The sequence below is a fragment of the Tachyglossus aculeatus genome, chromosome X5, assembly GCF_015852505.1.
Source record: "Tachyglossus aculeatus isolate mTacAcu1 chromosome X5, mTacAcu1.pri, whole genome shotgun sequence".
In the NCBI taxonomy this organism is placed as follows: Eukaryota; Metazoa; Chordata; class Mammalia; order Monotremata; family Tachyglossidae; genus Tachyglossus; species Tachyglossus aculeatus.
Window position 1 is genome coordinate 4,389,395 of NC_052097.1, and position 19,207 is coordinate 4,408,601.

Here is a 19,207-nt window from a genome sequence, read left to right on the forward strand (position 1 = left end):
GGAAAACAAGCTGGGTGGCAGCATGAAGTATGGACTGGAGTATGAAGATGGAGGAGGCAGGGAGGTCAGTAGCTGAAGTGCAAGAATTAGGTGTAACAATAAGGCTATTCTCCAGATGGTGGAGTGAATAAATAGAAATTTTCAAAGAGCCACGCTCATGCCTACCCACTAAACGGTGAAGAAATTCACCAAGATTCAGCCGTTCACTGTTGGCTTGCTCAACTGCCAGGACACGTCCCTTGTCCTTCTTATAGCATTTAATTCTGGCTTCCCATGGTTGAAAATTGGACAAAAGCAAGATTAGGTTTAATGGTCTCATAATTAACACATATTAATTATACAACAAATGAAATTTGTGAAAGCAAATAACTTTTGCCTCCTTTCATCTCTGCTGTTTTAATTAGTTATTACTAATGCCATTTGCCTATTTTATGATCGCAGTTGGCTGTGCATAATAATCATTTCTCAGTATTATTTAGGTGTTCGGAGCCAGACACTGTAATTACTTCACATGAGTAGTAAGCACAGATAAAGCATTAAGAAAAATAAAATGAAATTATGCAAAATCCCCAAGAAATAAGCCAGTAAAGAGAATCACAAATGTGTAAACCAAATTTTTTTCAGGAATCGTAGTTTAATTTTCTGAGCGATTCCAGCTGTTCTTTAAGCAGCTGGAAAGTTTCTTTGCATCCTTGGTAGTATTATAAATAGCAACAATTAAAGAGTGGTATCTGTCAAGCACCTACTATGTGCCAAGCACTGAACTAAGCAAAGTGGTGGTTACAAAATAAACATATTAGACATAGATTCTGTCCCCCAAAGGGCTCACAGTGAGGAAGAAGGGAGATGAATGAAGATGTGAGAGTAGGAGGGGATGGAGAGGAAGAGATGAAGAATGAATAGGCCAGAGAGACTGAAAATGGCCACAGTGGTAATCCCTTCTCTGTTGCCTTCGCCTTTCTTCTGCTCTAAAAAGACCTCCATATTCCTGAAAACCACTTACCAGACAAATCCCATTTTGCTGTTGTGCCCCAATTGCCCACAGCAAAGCCAAATCACCTCTAGACTGTAATTTCCCTGTGGGCAGGGAATGTCTCTACCAACTCAGTTGTATTGTATTCTCTCAAGCACCGAGTACCATGTTCTGCACACAGTTAGTTCACCATAAATACCGTTAACTGATTGATTCTTTGCTGCCTCCGGTCACAACTTTATCTTGGGCTCTCCCTGTTCTCCCAGTGTGCCTAGTGACTGCTCACCCCCCACCCCCAGCCAACTCTCCCCCTGACACCAGAATCATTCACCAAAATGGACACCGACATTGGGATCTGTAAAATGGGTACTGAGACTGAGAGCCCCATGTGGGACAGAGACTGTGTCCAACCTAATTACCTGGCATCTACCCCAGCTCTTAGAACAGTGCTTGGCACATAGTAAGGCTTAACAAATACCAAAATAATAATAATTATTATCATTATCATTACTACTATTAATAATATTATTATTATTATAAGACAGCTCTGATGCTTTCTATAAGGAAAATAACTCAAGAATACCAGGAACCCATCAGGAACGAAACCAACCTCACCTTCCAGTCAAACGCTAAAAACCTCTAAAGGAAATGAGTTTCAACCACCAAATCAGTGCTTCCCAAAGGTGGAAGTGGAACACCTGTAATTTCTGGGCCTGGCAAAAAGAGCAGATATTTGGGGGCCTTTGGCCTTATAGCCTGGATAACCATGACTTATTATAACCTCCTACCCAGGGGTATCTGGAGAAAACCAAAGAAATTCCCTTGTTGAAAGAGAGTTAGCTTCCAACCCTCAGAATGTCAAACTGGTCCAGATGGTTTGGGGACTAACTTTCATTTATTCTTTCAGTCATATCTATTGAGCACTTACTGTGTGCAGAGCACTGTACTAAGCACTTAGGAGAGTACAGTAACCGTAAACCGACACATTCCCTGCCCACAAGAAGCTTACAGTCTAGAGGGGACACACCAGAGCATCTAATCAATCCATCAACTGTATGTACTGAGTGCTTAATCCCACCCAAACTCTCAGAATGTTCCAAAAGGGTTGGCCAATACAAAACAGCCCTGATTTTTTGTTATTATTACTATTAATAATATTATTATTATAAGACAGCTCTGATGTTTTCTATAAGGAAAGTCAGCTCTTCATATGAACGGAAAGATCAGACTGACAGATATACAGATCTTTTTTCCTATCTTCTTTAAATCTCTGCCGTGTTTCAAGGGAGGACTCGAGTTTCAATAAGTAGCCACCGTTGAGCACCAAGAAGTTTAACTTTAATATCAGATCCTTCCTAGCCAAGTGAAACTAAAGGACAAGCAGTTCTTTGGTGGGTTTTAAGTTAAGTGGCCCCCGACCATGCCAAAAGCAGCTAATTTTAGGCCATAATCATCCAAACTAGATATCCATCTCGATCCCGATGGCCAGTTGTCCTCTATTATGTTGGACAGTCCAGCTTTCAAATGGGCTAACCCCTGTATGAGCCTGGCCACCTGGCCATCATTGTTTTGATCAGTGACATAGTGGCTCTGAGATCTTGTGATGCTATATAACGTTCAAAGGGCTTCTTATTTTCCGGCTTTCATTCTCCCCTCCGGGCCTAGTCAACCTGATTCTGCGCCATTTCCCACCTCGGCTTGTAGCTGTGTTCCCGACTCTCCCACTAACTAGACCCTCCCAAGGGAGGGCTCTGATTGTATCCTCATGGTTCCCAGCTCCTGTCTACCCTCCCTTGTCTTGCCATCCTTTCTTCTGGGCATTGCGGAACTTCCAATTAGGTCGAGTTCACATTTAGCATCAACGCACCCACGTGTGCAGAGAGAACACACCCCCTCCTCTCACTCAGAAAAGCGGAGGTAGAGTTCATTTGTTCATTCAATCGTACTGATTATTGTTTGGGGAGAGGGGTGGTCCTTGGGGCCACATTCTGTTGCCGTGAAATTTAGAAATGATGTTTGGTTCCACTAGGTAGGGGAAAAAATGCCATAGTTCGATTCCCTGCCACCATTTACCTAGGTTGCATGTTATATATTGTTCTTTTCTGGTAAAGAACATAAAACATCCTATGGGAGCTCAATAAATATTGGTGACAGTCATAAAGCTGTTTGTTCAGAATTAAGAGCTCGATCAGTCCCTTCCGATGCTCAGGATTCCCTTCTAATAACATTTAATCTTTCCCCAGTATTTACCTCATGGGAGGTCACAATGTTCCCTCATCCCTTTGTCCAGAGGGTCCGGGGAGCCAGGCTCGGCCCAGAAATATGAATATTAATTAGGGATGACTTACCACCTCCTGACAGAGATGAGGCTGGGCCAGGTGTTCTGGATGTATGGTGCCCTCTGCTCTCCAATTTCCCTTCCACAGGAACTGTTTTTCCTTGAGGGTAGAGGAGAAAGGTTGAAGATGATTGGAAAATTCACCCTGCTGCTTCCAATCTGCTTGATTCTAAGCATATCCCAACTTGTGGTGCTCACTTTGAAAATTAATTTCACGGCCTGGAATCATTTGATGATGATGATGATGATAATAATGAAATAATATCATCAAGCAAGCCATACTATTTATAGCACTAAGCTCTTGGGAGAGTACAATGCAACAAACAACCAAACACACTCCCTGCCTACAATGAGCTCACAGTCTAGGACACACCATGGGCCTCAAAGTCAGAAGGACTTGAATTCCAATCCCAGCTCTACCACATGTCTGCTGTGGGACTTAGGGCAAGTCTCCGTGCCTCAATTACCTCACCTGTAAAAATGGGGATTAAGAACATGAACCCAATGTGGAACAGAGACTGTGTCCAACCTAACTTGTACTTTCCCCAGCGCTTCGAACAGTACTTGGCACATAGTAAGTGCTGAACAACGACCAAAATCATTACTATTAGGTAGAATCAGCCAATATAAATGCTCTTGCCCATTTCTGTGGTGCACAGAAAGGGCAAGGAACTTGAAAAGGTCACACAGCAACCCAATGGCAGAGCTGAGATTGGAACCCGGGCCTCTACTCCAGCCACGCTCTTTCCACCAGACCATAATGCCTCCCATGAAAGCTCAAAATGCACTGTTGACTGAATGACCCAAAGAAGAGGCATATTTGACAACTCTGCAGTGGCTTCGAAAGCAGTAGATGAGGTTTCTCAGGTTCTTTTTGAGATCGTCATACAAAAGTACAATTTTGTAATGGCCATGTCACTAATGTTCGTTTTTACAAAGAACTTTAATTACTGCACCAAATTCCTCTTTAGATGCTTAAAATCACATGTAAGAAGCACCAGAGCACAGCATTACGCCGTCTGACAATTTATAGAAGTTCTTTCATTCACATGCTTAGTCTTCCGGAGCAGAATAACTCCCCGATAACTTTAACTTATTGGATTTTATCAAGGTCTAAATTTTCCATCTCATTTTTCATGTCTTTGGGACAGAATTAATATCATATGAGAAATGGGCCACAACCAAAAGATAAAGCATTTCTGAAATAAAAGAAACGGGCCTTGTATTTGATAATTCTTATTTGGTAACATCAGGGCCTGACAGCCATAAAGCTATAGAGAAATCTACAGATTGAAATTATGTATTGCATTAAACTTTTTCTTCACTTGAAACAGGGCCTGCTTCACCCAGTGCTAATGGGCTACCGATAATCTGGCCCATTTGACTTTTAGAAAACGTTTCCTAATTTATGAAGAGAAAAAGAGTAGGGATTTTTCATGTCTCCTTTCAAATTGGGCAACCTTCCGAGCTGAGCTAATTGAACAATGGACCGAAAAAGATAAATGGTTGCAGGGTAAGCTACCTTCTCTCACCAAGAATTATTCTTCAATCGGAGGCTGAGAAGGCTTAGTTGGGCAGCCATGGGGGGTGGGGACTAGGGGGAAGGGGGGCCCTCAAAACCTCCAGACACTGAGACACGCATGATGTCATAGGCATGACCCTGGACCCACGGAGTGACGTGATGTCATGCCCATCATTCTGCAGACACGTGCTGAGTTCTGCCTCACCTATAGCACATCTGAGGCAGGGCTTCCCGCCCCCTGACTCTTTCTCCAAACTTTTACTGTTCCCTCCCCAAGCCCAGTTGAATACGGGTGCTATGTTTGAAATACCGAACTTGTATGCAGGAGCCAAGGCAGTGGGAAGCTGGAAATAATTCATAATAATACTTGTGGTATCTGTTATGCGCTCACTATGTGCCAGACACTGTACTAAGCCCTGATGGGGATACAAGCTGATCAAGTTGGACAAAGTCCCTGTCCCACGTGGGGTTCACAGTCTCTAGCCCTATTTTACAGATGAGGTAACCGAGGCCCAGAGAAGTGAAGCGACTTGCTCAAGGTTGCATAGCAGACGAGTGGCAGAGCTAGGATTAGAACCCATGGAAATAAAACGCTGCTTATAAAGGCATCCAAACGGCACATCCACATATGACCAACCAGCTGCAAACCAGATCACTTTTTCTAAAACTGGACAACTAGTCACTATGTGAGCAGACTCAGGTTCTCATCCTGAGTCTGCTTCTTGGTCCAATGAGTTGTGCTATCTGTCTCTTTGATGTGTGTCCTTTTATTGATTTTTTTATCTTGGGAATTGGACTTCCAGAAATTCAGCGAGGGTGGTGACAGCCATTAGATTCAATTATGCCACATGCGTAGCTGGAATAGTGTGAAATATCTGCCTGCTCTACATATGCCCCTCGCCCAGTTTGGTTGGTAGAAAAATAGACAGTTGAGTCTGCCAAGACTATCTCTGGTAGAGTAGACTAGCGATACCCATTTTGGTCAATGAGTTCTTGAATTAGGCTTTATTTCCCTGGTTGACAAACACTTTTCACTTTCCCCTTAAGGACAAAACAGTGGCTTTGGAAGCCCCCAGTGAACCACAGAAGAGAAAGACTTGAAGAGCACTTGTTTGCTGTGTGACCCTGGGCAAGTCTTTTAACTTCTCTTTGCCTCAGTTACTTCATCTGTAAAACAGGAATTAAGACTGTGAGCCCCATGTGGGACAGGGACTGTGTCCAACCTGATTCGCTAGTATCTAGCCCAGCACTTAGAACAGTGCTGACATCGTAAGTGCTAAACAAATGTCATCTTTTTTTTTTTCCCTTTGAAGCAGCATGACTTAAGTGGAAAGAACACAGGCCTGGAATAATAATAATAATAATACTTAAGTGCTTACTAAGTGCCAAGTACTGTTCTAAATGCTGGGGTAGACACAAGGTAATCAGGTTGTCCCACTTGAGGCTCACAGTTTAATCCCCATTTTACAGATGAGGTAACTGAGGCACAGAGAAGTTAAGTGGCTTGCCCAACCTCACACAGCAGACAAGTGGCAGAGCCAGAATTAGAACCCATGTCCTCTGACTGCCGAGCCCGTGCTCTTTCCACTGAGCCACGCAGCTTCTCGAGACCTGGGTTCCTGCACTTGCCTGTTTGTTGACCTTGGGCAAGTGACTTCGCTTCACCTCAATTCCACCTGTGAAGTGCGAATTAAATATACATACCCTCACACTCTCCATTTCTCCATCTATAACTTATTTATAAATCTGTCTCCTGCTCTAATCTGCAAGTTCCGTATGGGCAGGGAACATGTCTACCAACTCTGCTTTATTGTACTCTCCCAAACACTTAGCACAGTGCTCTACATCACAGCTAAGCCCTAAATAAATAGATTACTTGGGTAAACACAACAGAAAACAATATGGATTTTCAGACCGGCAGGGTACATTGTTAGGAAAAATACCGAACTTTCAGGTTCTCATCCTGAGTCTGCTTCTTGGTCCACTGAGCTGTGCTATCTGTCTCTTTGATGTGTGTCCTTTTATTTATTTTTTTTATCTTGGGAATTGGACTTCCAGAAATTCAGCGAGGGTGGTGACAGCCATTAGATTCAATTATGCCACATGAGTAGCTGGAATAGTGTGAAATATCTGCCTGCTCTACACATGCCCCTCGCCCAGAAATAGACAGTTGTGTCCGCCAAGACTATATCTGGTTCTGGTGTGGGGAGAAACCCACAGAAATGAATGGATCAAGATCTTTGAAATGGACACTAGGAGAGAATATGCAGGTGGGAATCAGATATGGTCCCTGTCATCCAAGGGCTCACAATTTAACTACTTATATTTATATTATATAAATTACTATATATCATAGTAGCAATTTAGCTACTTATATTTATTCGCCTGTATCTATCATTTTCTAGTATGGTGTATTCATCTGCTTATATTAACTACCTCCAATTGAACTCCTTAAGGGCAGGAAGTCACCCCTTTTATTTCTCTTGTCTGTTCCCTGAGCACATAGTGCTCACATAGTCCCCACAGCACTTGTGTATATTTGTACATATTTATTATTCTATTTATTTTATTAATGATATGTATATAGCTATAATACTATTTATTCTGATGGTATTGGCACCTGTCTACCTATTTTGTGTTGTTGTCCTTCTCCCCCTTCTAGACTGTGAGCCCGTTGCTGGGTAGGGACCGTCTCTATATGTTGCCGATTTGCACTTCCCAAGCGCTTAGTACAGTGCTCTGCACAGAGTAAGTGCTCAATAAATACGATTGAATGAATGAATGAATGAATGACATCTTGTCTTATAGTTTAGACTATATAGTAACTGAAGGGACTTTGGTGTAATTACCTCAGAACATGGAGGGTGGGATGCTGATTTCTCTAAGCCGGCAAAATGGATATATGTGTGAGAGGAAATGTGTGTCTGTCCAATCTCGAGGACACGGCCCAGACTACATAGCTAGAAGTGTGGAGAGATCAATCAATCAATCAATCGTATTTATTGAGCGCTTACTATGTGCAGAGCACTGTACTAAGCGCTTGGGAAGTACAAATTGGCATCACATAGAGACAGTCCCTACCCGATAGTGGGCTCACAGTCTAAAAGGGGGAGACAGAGAACAGAACCAAACATACCAACAAAATAAAATAAGTAGGATAGAAATGTACAAGTAAAATAAATAAATAAATAAATAAACAGAGTAATAAATATGTACAACCATATATACATATATACAGGTGCTGTGGGGAAGGGAAGGAGGTAAGACGGGGATGGAGAGGGGGACGAGGGGAGAGGAAAGAAGGGGCTCAGTCTGGGAAGGCCTCCTGGAGGAGGTGAGCTCTCAGCAGGGCCTTGAAGGGAGGAAGAGAGCTAGCTTGGCGGATGGGCAGAGGGAGGGCATTCCAGGCCCGGGGGATGACGTGGGCCGGGGGTCGATGGCGGGACAGGCGAGAGCGAGGTACAGTGAGGAGATTAGTGGTGGAGGAGCGGAGGGTGCGGGCTGGGCAGTAGAAGGAGAGAAGGGAGGTGAGGTAGGAGGGGGGCGAGGTGATGGAGAGCCTTGAAGCCCAGGGTGAGGAGTTTCTGCCTGATGCGCAGATTGATCGGTAGCCATTGGAGGTTTTTGAGGAGGGGAGTGATATGTCCAGAGCGTTTCTGGACAAAGATAATCCGGGCAGCAGCATGAAGTATGGATTGAAGTGGAGAGAGACACGAGGATGGGAGATCAGAGAGAAGGCTAGTGCAGTAGTCCAGACGGGATAGGATGAGAGCTACATTCTGTTCATAATACCCGAAATCATCATGAGGGCTATCCAAAATGGGTTTTTCATTGTAAATTTCTTGTGTGCATCATCCACAGAGAAGCACCTTGGCCTAGTGGAAATAGCACGGGCCTGGGAATCACAGGTCCTTGGATTCTAATCCTGGCCCTGCCACTTGTCTGCTGTGTGACCTTGGGCAACACATTTCACTTCACTGTGCCTCAGTTTCCTTATCTGTAAAAATGGGAATTCAAATGCCCGTTCTCCCCACTACTTAGACTGTGAGGCCCACGTGGGACAGGGTCTTTGTCCGATCTGATTAGCTTTTACCTACCCCAGCACTACGACTGTGCTTGACAAACAGTGAGGAAACAGAGACCCAGAGAAGGTAAATGACTTGGTCAAGGTCACACAGCATGCCAGTGACAGAGTGGGACTGAAATGCATTCTGCAACTCAATTCCGGCACTACCAATTAATTGCTTGCTGTGTGACATTGATAAAGTCACTTCACTGGGCCCGAGTTTCCTCAACTGTAAAATGAGGATAGCTGTTCTCCCTCCTCTTTAGGTTGTGAGTCCCATGCGGGACAGGAACTGGATCTGATCTCATTAATTTGTACCTTCCCCAGTGCTTAGTCCAGTGTTTGACCCATAGTAAGCACTTAACAAATACCACAAAAACAAAAGTGCTATTACCAGTGCATCATACACAGGGGTGAGAAAAAAAAAAAAAGAACATCGTTCTAATTCCCGAAACCACCAGATGTAACCGTAGCTAAGGTGTGATGAGTGTGAAATGGAGCTGCCTTGTCATGGCCCATCCAACCAATTACCCAGAAATGGTGAACTAAAGAAAAATAAAGCTGTAGTCTACGTGTTCCAAAGAGCTGAAGGAGAGATCACAAGCTATGCCTCCTTGCTAAGGCCGGTCTCATTCATATTCATCAGAGGAGACATGTTGATTGAATTAAATAGATCCGCACCAATTCACCAGCTAATAGAAATGTCTTTGAACAAATAAGAGCGTCTCTTGCAAGGGATGGTGGGACTGGGTTAAGCTACTGCTTACTGCCCCCTAGACCACTTATTTTTGTGGTCTATCTGCCACCTTTTTAGCATCCTCTACAGAGAAGTTGCAGGGCCTAGGGGGTAGAACATGAGTCAGGGAGTCAGAAGAACTGGTTTCGAATCCCGGCTCTGCCCCTTGTTTGCTGGATGAACTTGGACAAGTCGCTTCACTTCTCTGGGCCTTAGTTGCCCCATCTGTAAAATGGGGATTAAGACTGTGAATTAAGTCCCTGCCCCACATGGGGCTCACAGTCTTAATCCCCATTTTACAGATGAGGTAATGAGGCCCGGAGAAGTGAAGTGACTAGCCCAAGGTCACACAACAGACAAGCGGCAGCGCTGGGATTAGAACCCACGACCTTCTGACACCCGAGCCCAGGTTCTATCCACTAGTTTATAGGAAAGAGATCAGACCACTGGCACTTCTTTAGTAATTCTTCTTCCAGAAAATGTTCATCTTTGCAGTCTCCTGAGGCCAACACTGTTTTGAGGACTGTTAGACAAGTCTTTTGGGGAGAAAGAAAACTTCTCTACTCCAGTCCCCTGACATCACTGCTGTCATCCTAACCTGTGACGGGTTTCTTCTATCCTCGCCACACAGACTCCTAGCTTCGCTACTTCCCTCTCCTTTCCTCCCAGTCACACATGACTCCTAGCCTTACTTCTTCCCTCCCCTCTCCCCTTCCCAGTCACATACGACTCTTAGCCTCGCTTTTTCCTTCCCTTCTCTCCCCTTTCCGGTCACTCAAGACTCCTTGCCTCACTTCTTTCCTGGTCACACACAACTCTTAGCTTCGCTTCTCCCTGACCCAGGCAAAGCAACTCCTAGTCTTCCTTCTTCCCCAGGTCACACACAAATCCTAGCCTCACTTCTCCCGCAGGTCACACACAACTTCTAGCCTCACTTTGCCCCTTGGTCACACACAACTTCAAGCCTCGCTTCTCCCCACGAGCCAAAAGCAACTCCTTGCCTCACTCCACAGTGCCTGGCACATAATAAGCCCTTAACAAATACCATTATCATTATTACCCTCAGTCGCATGCCATTCCTAGCCTCACTTCTTCCCTACTCCCACATAACTTTTAGCCTTGTTTCTTCCCTCCCCTTTCTCTCCCCATCCCAGTCACCTGCAATTCCTAGCCTCGCTTCTCCTCCCGGTAACATGCAATTCCTAGCGTGGTTTCTCCACCGCACCATTACACAACTCCTAGCCTTGCTTCTTCCCTTCCACCCCATCCGCCTCAGGTTGAGCTGCAATTCCTAGCCATGCTTCTCCTCGGGTCATAGGTGACTTCTAGCCTCTGACATGAATGAAGCAAAGAACAAATTTTCTAGAGGGAAACATCAGTCGACACAGAAGCTAATGCTCTCCTGGTTTAAGCAGGCCATCGGCGCTTAGAACAGTGCTTGGCACTTAGTAAGCGCTTAACAAATGTCATTATTATTATTATTATTATTTTATTTTGCTCAATCCATCAAACCAGCAAGAAGGAAAGGGAGGTTGGCCTCAAAGAAAACCTAACCTCCCACAGAGAAACCAGCCCCGAGGATCAGCAGGGCAGAGAGGCAGGGGTTTCAAAACTGGGCAAGTTCAGAAATGTCTTCTGGGATGGAGGAAGTCCAATGGACTCCGGGACTAACAAAGTGCACTAAGATGGTTTATCTTTTTCTTTATGGTATTTGTTAAACTCTTACGAGATGGCAAGCACTGTTCTAAGCACTGGGGTAGATACAAGCTAGTAAGGTTGGACACAGTCCATGTCCCACACGGGGCTCACAGTTTTAATCCCATTTGACAAATGAGGCAACCAAGGCCCAGTGAAGTGACTTGCCCAAGGTCACACAACAGACAGGTGTGGCAGAGCTGGGAATAAAGCCCAGTTTCATCTTTGATTGATTCTGATGTTCAATTTGTGACTGGACTCTGGATAACTACGCTGTTTGTTGAAGGAGATATACATGCAAAATTAACCCCAATTTATAGGTGAGGTAACCGAGGCCCAGACAAGTGAATTGACTTGTCCAAGGTCACACTGCAGACAGGTGGCAGGCTGGGATTAGAACCCAGTTTCCTCTTTGGTTCTATGTTGGATGTGTGATTGGATTCATTGATTGATTGGATTGGAGAAGTGATTGATTGGATTGTGATTGATTGGAGAAGCAGCGTGGCTCAGTGGAAAGAGACCGGGCTTTGGAGTCAGAGTTCACGGGTTCAAATCCCGGCTCTGCCAATTGTCAGCTGTGTGACCTTGGGCAAGTCACTTAACTTCTCTGGGCCTCAGTTCCCTCATCTGTAAAATGGGGATTAAGACTGTGAGCCCCATGTGGGACAACCCGATCACCTTGTAACCTCCCCAAGCACGTAGAACAGTGCTTTGCACATAGTAAGCGCTTAATAAAGGCCATGATTATTATTATTATTATTATTATTATTCAGGATAACCATGCTGTCAGCTGAGGGAGACACATATGCAAAGCTCACCCATCAAAAACACCGGCTAAAACTAGCCCAGGTCAGCAGACATGATATCCAAAGGGGAAGAAAAATGGCAGATAGCTAGGAAGCAGTGTGGCTAAGTGGAGAGATAACAGGATGGGAGGAGATGGAGATTCCAGTCCCTGTCCCTACACCTGCCTTCTGTGTGATCTTGGGCAAGTCACTTTCTTCTCTGTGCTTTGGGCATAGGAGACCTAATCTCCCTCCCGCTTGGATTATGAGCCCCATGGGGAACAGGGACCAGTATCCAATCTGCTTATATTCTATCTATCCAACTCTTTCACACAGTACTTGACACATAGTAAGCACTCAAATGTCACATTGTAAATTTGTGTATATATATTGCTAGCATCAGATCTACACCCCCTCTATTTGCTTTCCCCATTTTTCTCTCTCTCTCTCTCTCTCACACACACACACACACACACACACACACACACACACACAGGAATAGTTATTGCAATATGTAGAAAATCAATCCATCTGCAAAGAGAGTATTGCAAAAATAATTATACTGAGGAAAAGATTTAAAGTCCCTCTCGGAAGAAAGACTCGATTATAATAAATGACCCCATTTTTTTCCATTGCTATAACGGGTGCAAAATGGCGCTGAAGAGTGAGGGGCTTAAATATGTTAATTCCAAAAGGTCCAAAAGAAGTTTCTAGAAGCTGTTGAGTGACTAGCCTATCGTGTACAAGAGACCAGCATGATTCATTTGCTCCAATTATGATTCCAAGCTGAGACAAATATGCCCTTTGATCTGATAATGAATTCTCAATCAAGCTCCACACACCCAAATTGAAATGTGGCAACAAAATCAATAGGCCAGGGGAAGGAAAAGGATAAAAATGACAGAAGGACAAAGCAAACCCAAAGAACAACCTGCGGATCCATTCCGTATTGGCTTCTGCTATTCTTCAGGCAAAGAAATTGCAGTATCGGCTCCTAACCTTCAGGTTTTTTCAGTCACGCAAAAATCTTCATCTCTCATTCCAATACATCCCTTCAGTCTCTACTGACACATTTACTATTCTATTTATTTTGTTAATGATGTGCATCTAGCTTTATCTCTATTTATTCCGATGACTTGACACCTGTCCATATGTTTTGTTTTGTTGTCTGTCTCCCCCTTCTAGACTGTGAGCCCGCTGTTGGGTAGGGACCGTCTATATATGCTGCCAACTTGTAATTCCCAAGTGCTTAGAATGGTGCTCTGCACACAATAAGTGCTCAATAAATACGATTGAATGAATTAATTAATTAATGAAAGCTCACCTCCTCCGGAAGGCATTCCTGGACCCTTTTCCTCTGCTTCCTCCTCCCCATCACCCCCACCATTCGCTCCCTTTGTTCTACCCACCCCACAGCACTGGTGTGTAGATATGTACATACTTATAATTCTATATTTTATTAATGATGTGTATATATCTATAATTCTATTTATTTATATTGATGCCCATTTACTTGTTTTGATGTCTGTCTCCCCTTTCTAGACTGTGAGCCCATTTTGGCAGGGATTGTCTCTGTTTGATGCTGACATGTACTTTCTAAGAGCTTAAGTACAGTGCTCTGCACACAGGAAGCGCTCAATAAATATGATTGAATAAATGAATGAAATCTCTCACCTTATGAACACTCCATGTTCCTCCAAATAGAGAGGCAGTGTTGCCTGATGGGTAAAGCCCGGGCCTGGGAGTAAAAAGGGCCAGGGTTCTAATCCCAGCTCCAGCATTTGTCTGCTGTGTGACTTTGGACAAGTCACTTCACTTCTCTGGGCCTCAGTTACCTCATCTGTAAAATGGGGATTGAGACTGTGAGACCCATGTGGGGCAGGGACTGTGACCAACCCGATTTGCCTGTATCCACCCCAGTGCTTAGTGCAGTGCCCGGCACATAGTAGGCACTTAAATACTGTAATTATTATTATCCACTGTCGGAGACTCCCTGCGCAGGTTGAATACGAGACCATTTCACATCCCATTCATTGTCATATTTTTTGAATGCTTACTCTGGGCAGAGTGCTGTACTAAGCATTTGGGAGAGGACAATACAATGATAAACAGACACATCCCCAAACCCTTCCACCTATGCTGGCTCATTTCTACGACCTTTCTAGTCACTCTGCTGGTGCACTTGATTTGTACCCTATAATAATGATAATGGTATGTGATAAGCACTTACTATGTGCCAGGCACTGCGCTAAGCTCTGGGGTGGATATAAGAAAATTGAGTTAGACACGGTCCCTGTCATTCATTCAATTGCATTGATTGAGTACTTACTGTATGCAGAGCACTGTACTACGCTCTTGGAAAGTACAATACAGCAATAAAGAGAGACAATCCCTGCCCACAATGGGTTTACAGTCTTGGGGGGGGTGGGGAGGAATGTTCCATTTGGGGCTCTGAGTCTCAATCCTCATGAGGTAACTGAGGCCCAGAGAAGTGAAGCTACTTTCCCAGGGTCACACAGCAGACAAGTGGTGGAGCTGGGATTAGAACCCAGGTCCTTCTGATTCCCAGGCCTATGCTACACCATGCTGCTTCTTCCTTCAGCTCCACAGCACTTATGTATAAACTTGCTATTGATTCATTTCTATTAATGGCTGTCTCCCCCTCTAAACTGTAAGCTAGTTGTGGGCAGCAAACATGTCTACCAACTTATTTTTTTTTAACGGCATTTGTTAAGCACTTACTATGTGACAGGCACTGTTCTAAGCACTGAGGTAGATACAAGCGAATCAGTTTGGACGCAGACCTGTCCCACAGGGTGCTCACAGTCTTCATCCCCGTTTTACAGATGAGACAACTGAGTCCCAGAGAAGTGAATGACTTGTCCATGGTCATGCAGCAGACGTGGTGGAGCCGGGATTAGAACCCACATCCTCTGACTCCACAGCCTGTGCTTTATCCACTAGGGTCACACTGGTTTTCCAAGAGCTTAGTACAGCGCTCTGCACTCGGTAAGCACTTGATAAATTTGATTGATTGATTGAACTCATTTACAAATGACCTCCTCCCACCCTTGGGAAAGGAAGGGCCTGTTGTTGGGTAGGGACCGTCTCTATATGCTGCCAACTTGTACTTCCCAAGCGATTAGTACAGTGCTCTGCACACAGTAAGCGCTCAATACGATTGAATGAATGAAGGGGTGCATTTTAGATCATGTGACCAAATCTCAGTACTTCAGGCTGCATTCCCAGATGGTCGCATGATCCCAAAGGACAAATTCAAGGGGAACATAATACAATGGTAACAGGACAGCTCCTTCCCTTATGGGTGGATACTGTGTTCAAGGAGGGTCTTCTAATCGGCTCAGGATCGTAAATGAACAGGAACCAAAGCATTTCCCACCCAACAGTTTTCCATTTGGGTTTCCAAGTCTTTAGCTTCAAAGTGCCTTTCTTATTCTCAAGGGTCTTTCCATTCTCGGTTAATTGACAAATTAATCCATTAAATAAGCCTTCTGGGCACTGCGAGGGGAATTTGAGAGTGAACAGCAGCTGGGTGTAGCTTGGTAGAGCAAAGTCATTGTTTTTTATGGAATAATGGTGTAGTTCACATTAGATTGATTGACATCTTTGGAACTCCTGAACTGCTTCAGTCATGCTGCATCTTGGGGATATAGACATTATCCCTTGGTCAATGAAAGAGCAGGGATGCTAGTGTGAGAGGGGAGAAAAAGATTAGTCTGCCCAGGCAAATCCTATTTTAATAATTAAATAATAATAGTATTTGTTAAGTGCTTACTATGTGTTCTAAGCACTGGGGCAGATACAAGATAATAGGTTTGGGCACAGTCCCTGTCCCACATGGGGCTCATGGTCTTAATCCCCATTTTACAGATGAGGGAACTGAGGCACAGAAAAGTGAAATGACGTGCCCAAGGTCAGACACCAAGCAGATGACAGAGCTGGCATTAGAACTCAGGTCCTCCCAGGCAGTTGCTCTTCCTTTAAGACATGATAATAATAATAATAATAATAATAATAATAATAATAATAATAATAGCATTTATTAAGCGCTTACAATGTGCAAAGCACTGTACTAAGTGCTGGGGAGGTTACAAGGTGATCAGGTTGTCCCATGGCGGGGCTCACAGTCTTAATCCCCATTTTACAGATGCGGTAACTGAGGCCCAGAGAAGTGAAGTGACTTGCCCAAAGTCACACAGCTGACAATTGGTGGAGCCGGGATTTGAACCCATGACCTCTGACTCCAAAGCCTGAGCTCTTTCCACTGCGCCACGCTGCTTCTTCTCACATCTTACAAGATGTGCCTGATCCAGGTTGCTAAATGTTTTATAAGGTCATGTCTCACACTCACTGAGCACACTGTGTCTTGACTTCCTGCTGTTCTCTCAGTTCTTTTCCAGACATGCAAAATCCTTTTCATGCAGGCTTTTTTGCATGCTTTTAACCCTATTAAAATGCAAATATCTTTCATTTGTATTTAAAATTTTTAGGCACGGTGCTACAGGATTAGTATTAAGAAGCAACTCAGCATTTCATTACTGAACCATTATGGGGGAGAAGGGGGAGTATTAGGACTATTATCCTTCCCCATTTTAATCACGGCAAGGCAGGTTCAAAGAATGATGTATATTTCATTTGTTTTAAAACTCTAGAACACTCCTCGAGGGATGATACAATAATCTTCAAAGCTCTAAAAGTCTGCTGCTCTAAACAGCAGGAAAAATGAAGTGACGGTGGTAGGAGGGGAGAGGAACAAAAGCCAGATATGCAGCTTCCTTTCTTAAAGAAAGGCAAGGCAGAAACTGGGTTTTTCCTTGGAGACAGCTGGAGAGGAGTGAAGTTGAGGAGGAGGTTTGTCATGCATAAGTAGGAAGAGTTCCCCGAGGTGCCCGGGATTTGGGAGATGAGAGTGGAGAAAGTTCCAGCTTCAGTGCTGAAGATAGCAGCCATAAAAAGGAACGAGATCTGATAACCAAAGCAGAAATGTTGAATGTCTAAATATTCTTTAGTTTCTTTGAACAACCCATTGCTTCATTCAAAAATAGATCAGTGTAACTGCCATTAGCATCGATCGCTTCTGTGTGACGAGCACTGTCCTAAGAGTAAGCAACATGGCCTAGTGGTCAGGCCTAGGACTCAGAAATACCTGGCTTCTAATTCCGGCTCCCCCACTTGTCTGCTGCTGTGTGACCTTGGGAAAGTCACAACTTCTCTGGGCCTCAGTTACCTCAACTGTAAAATGGGGACTAAGACTGTGAGTCCCACGTGGGACAGGAACCGAGTTCAATCCAATTTGCTTGTATCCACCCCAGCGCTTAGTTCAGTGTCTGGTACATAGGACGCACTTAACAAATACCACAATTATTATTATTATTATGTGCTTGGGGAGCACACTCAAAAATAGGAGACACAGTCAATCAATCAATAGTATTTATTGAGCGCTTACTGTGTGCAGAGCACTGTACTAAGTGCTTGGGAAGTACAAGTTGGCAACATATAGAGACAGTCCCTGTCGTTGTGGAGTTTAGAGTTTATTGGGGGCAGAGAGTTGGAGATTAAGCATAGTATTTTCAGGAAAGAGGCGGGGAATACATGCAGATTACAAAGAGCAAGTGAAAAAATAAGTCAATGACAAACCGTTGCCTACACAGTAGCAAGGTGACTGATGGAGAGGCATGTCCCGGGGAAGGGGACTAATCATGGAAGGTTTCAAGGAAGAGGTAAAAGATGAGGTTTGGAAGGCTAAGGCATCGCAGATAATAATGATAATGATAATATTGACATTTACTAAGCGCTTACTATGTGCAAAGCACTGTTCTAAGCACTGGGGAGGATACAAGTTGATCAGGTTGTCTCATGAGGGGCTCACAGTCTTAATCCCCATTTTACAAATGAGGTAACTGAGGCCCAGAGAAGTGAAGTGACTTGCCCAGAGTCACACAGCTGACAAGCAGCAGAGCAGGGATTTGAACCCATGACCTCTGACTCCCAAGCCCGTGCTCTTTCCACTGAGCCACGCTGCTTCTATATGCCACACTAAGGGAGAGAACAGAAGACAAGTCCACAGTATGTATCCAAGGCTACTGGCCAGCCTTTTTTAATAGTATGGGTTAAACGATTAATATGTGCCAGGCACTGTACTAAGCTCTGGGTTAGATATGAGTGAATCAGACTGGACGCAGCCCGTGATCCACATGGGGCTCACAGTCTTAATTCCCATTTTACAGATGAGGGAAGTGAGGATTAGAACCAACGGCCTTTTGAGTCCCAGGCCCATGCTCTATCCACGAGGCCATGCTAGATCTTACTCTGCTTCTCTCTAGAAGCAGCAGGGCCTAGTGGCAAGAACACGGGCTTCGGATTCAGAGGCTGTGGGTTCTAATTCCGCCTCTGCCACTTGTCTGCTGTGTAACTTTGGGCAATCACTTCATTCTCTATGCCTCAGTTGCCTCATCTGTAAAATGGGGGTTGAGACTGTGAGCCCCACGTGGGACAACCTGATCACCTTGTATCTACCCCAGAGCTTAGAACAGTGCTTGGCACATAGTAAGCGCTTAACAAATACCATAATTACTTTATTATTATTATTGTTGAGAGCAGGGAACGTGTCTGCTAATTCCATTGTTCTCTCCTGAGTGCTTAGTACAGTCCTCTGCACATAGTAAGTGCTCAATAAATACCACTGATGGACTGATGGATTGACCTGGCAAGCAATTACTGCAGGCCCTAGCTGCAAAGTTAGGTCTTATTACTGTTGAATAATAATAATGGCATTTGTTAAGCGCTTACTATGTGTCAAGTACTGGCTTAAGCACTGGGGTAGACCCATCATCATCATCATCATCATCAATCGTATTTATTGAGCACTTACTGTGTGCAGAGCACTGTACTAAGCGCTTGGGAAGTGCAAGTTGGCAACACATAGAGACAGTCCCTACCCAACAGTGGGCTCACAGTCTAAAAGGGGGAGACAGAGAACAAAACCAAACATATTAACAAAATAAAATAAATAGAATATATATGTTCAAGTAAAATAAATAAATAAATAGAGTAATAAATATGTACAAACAT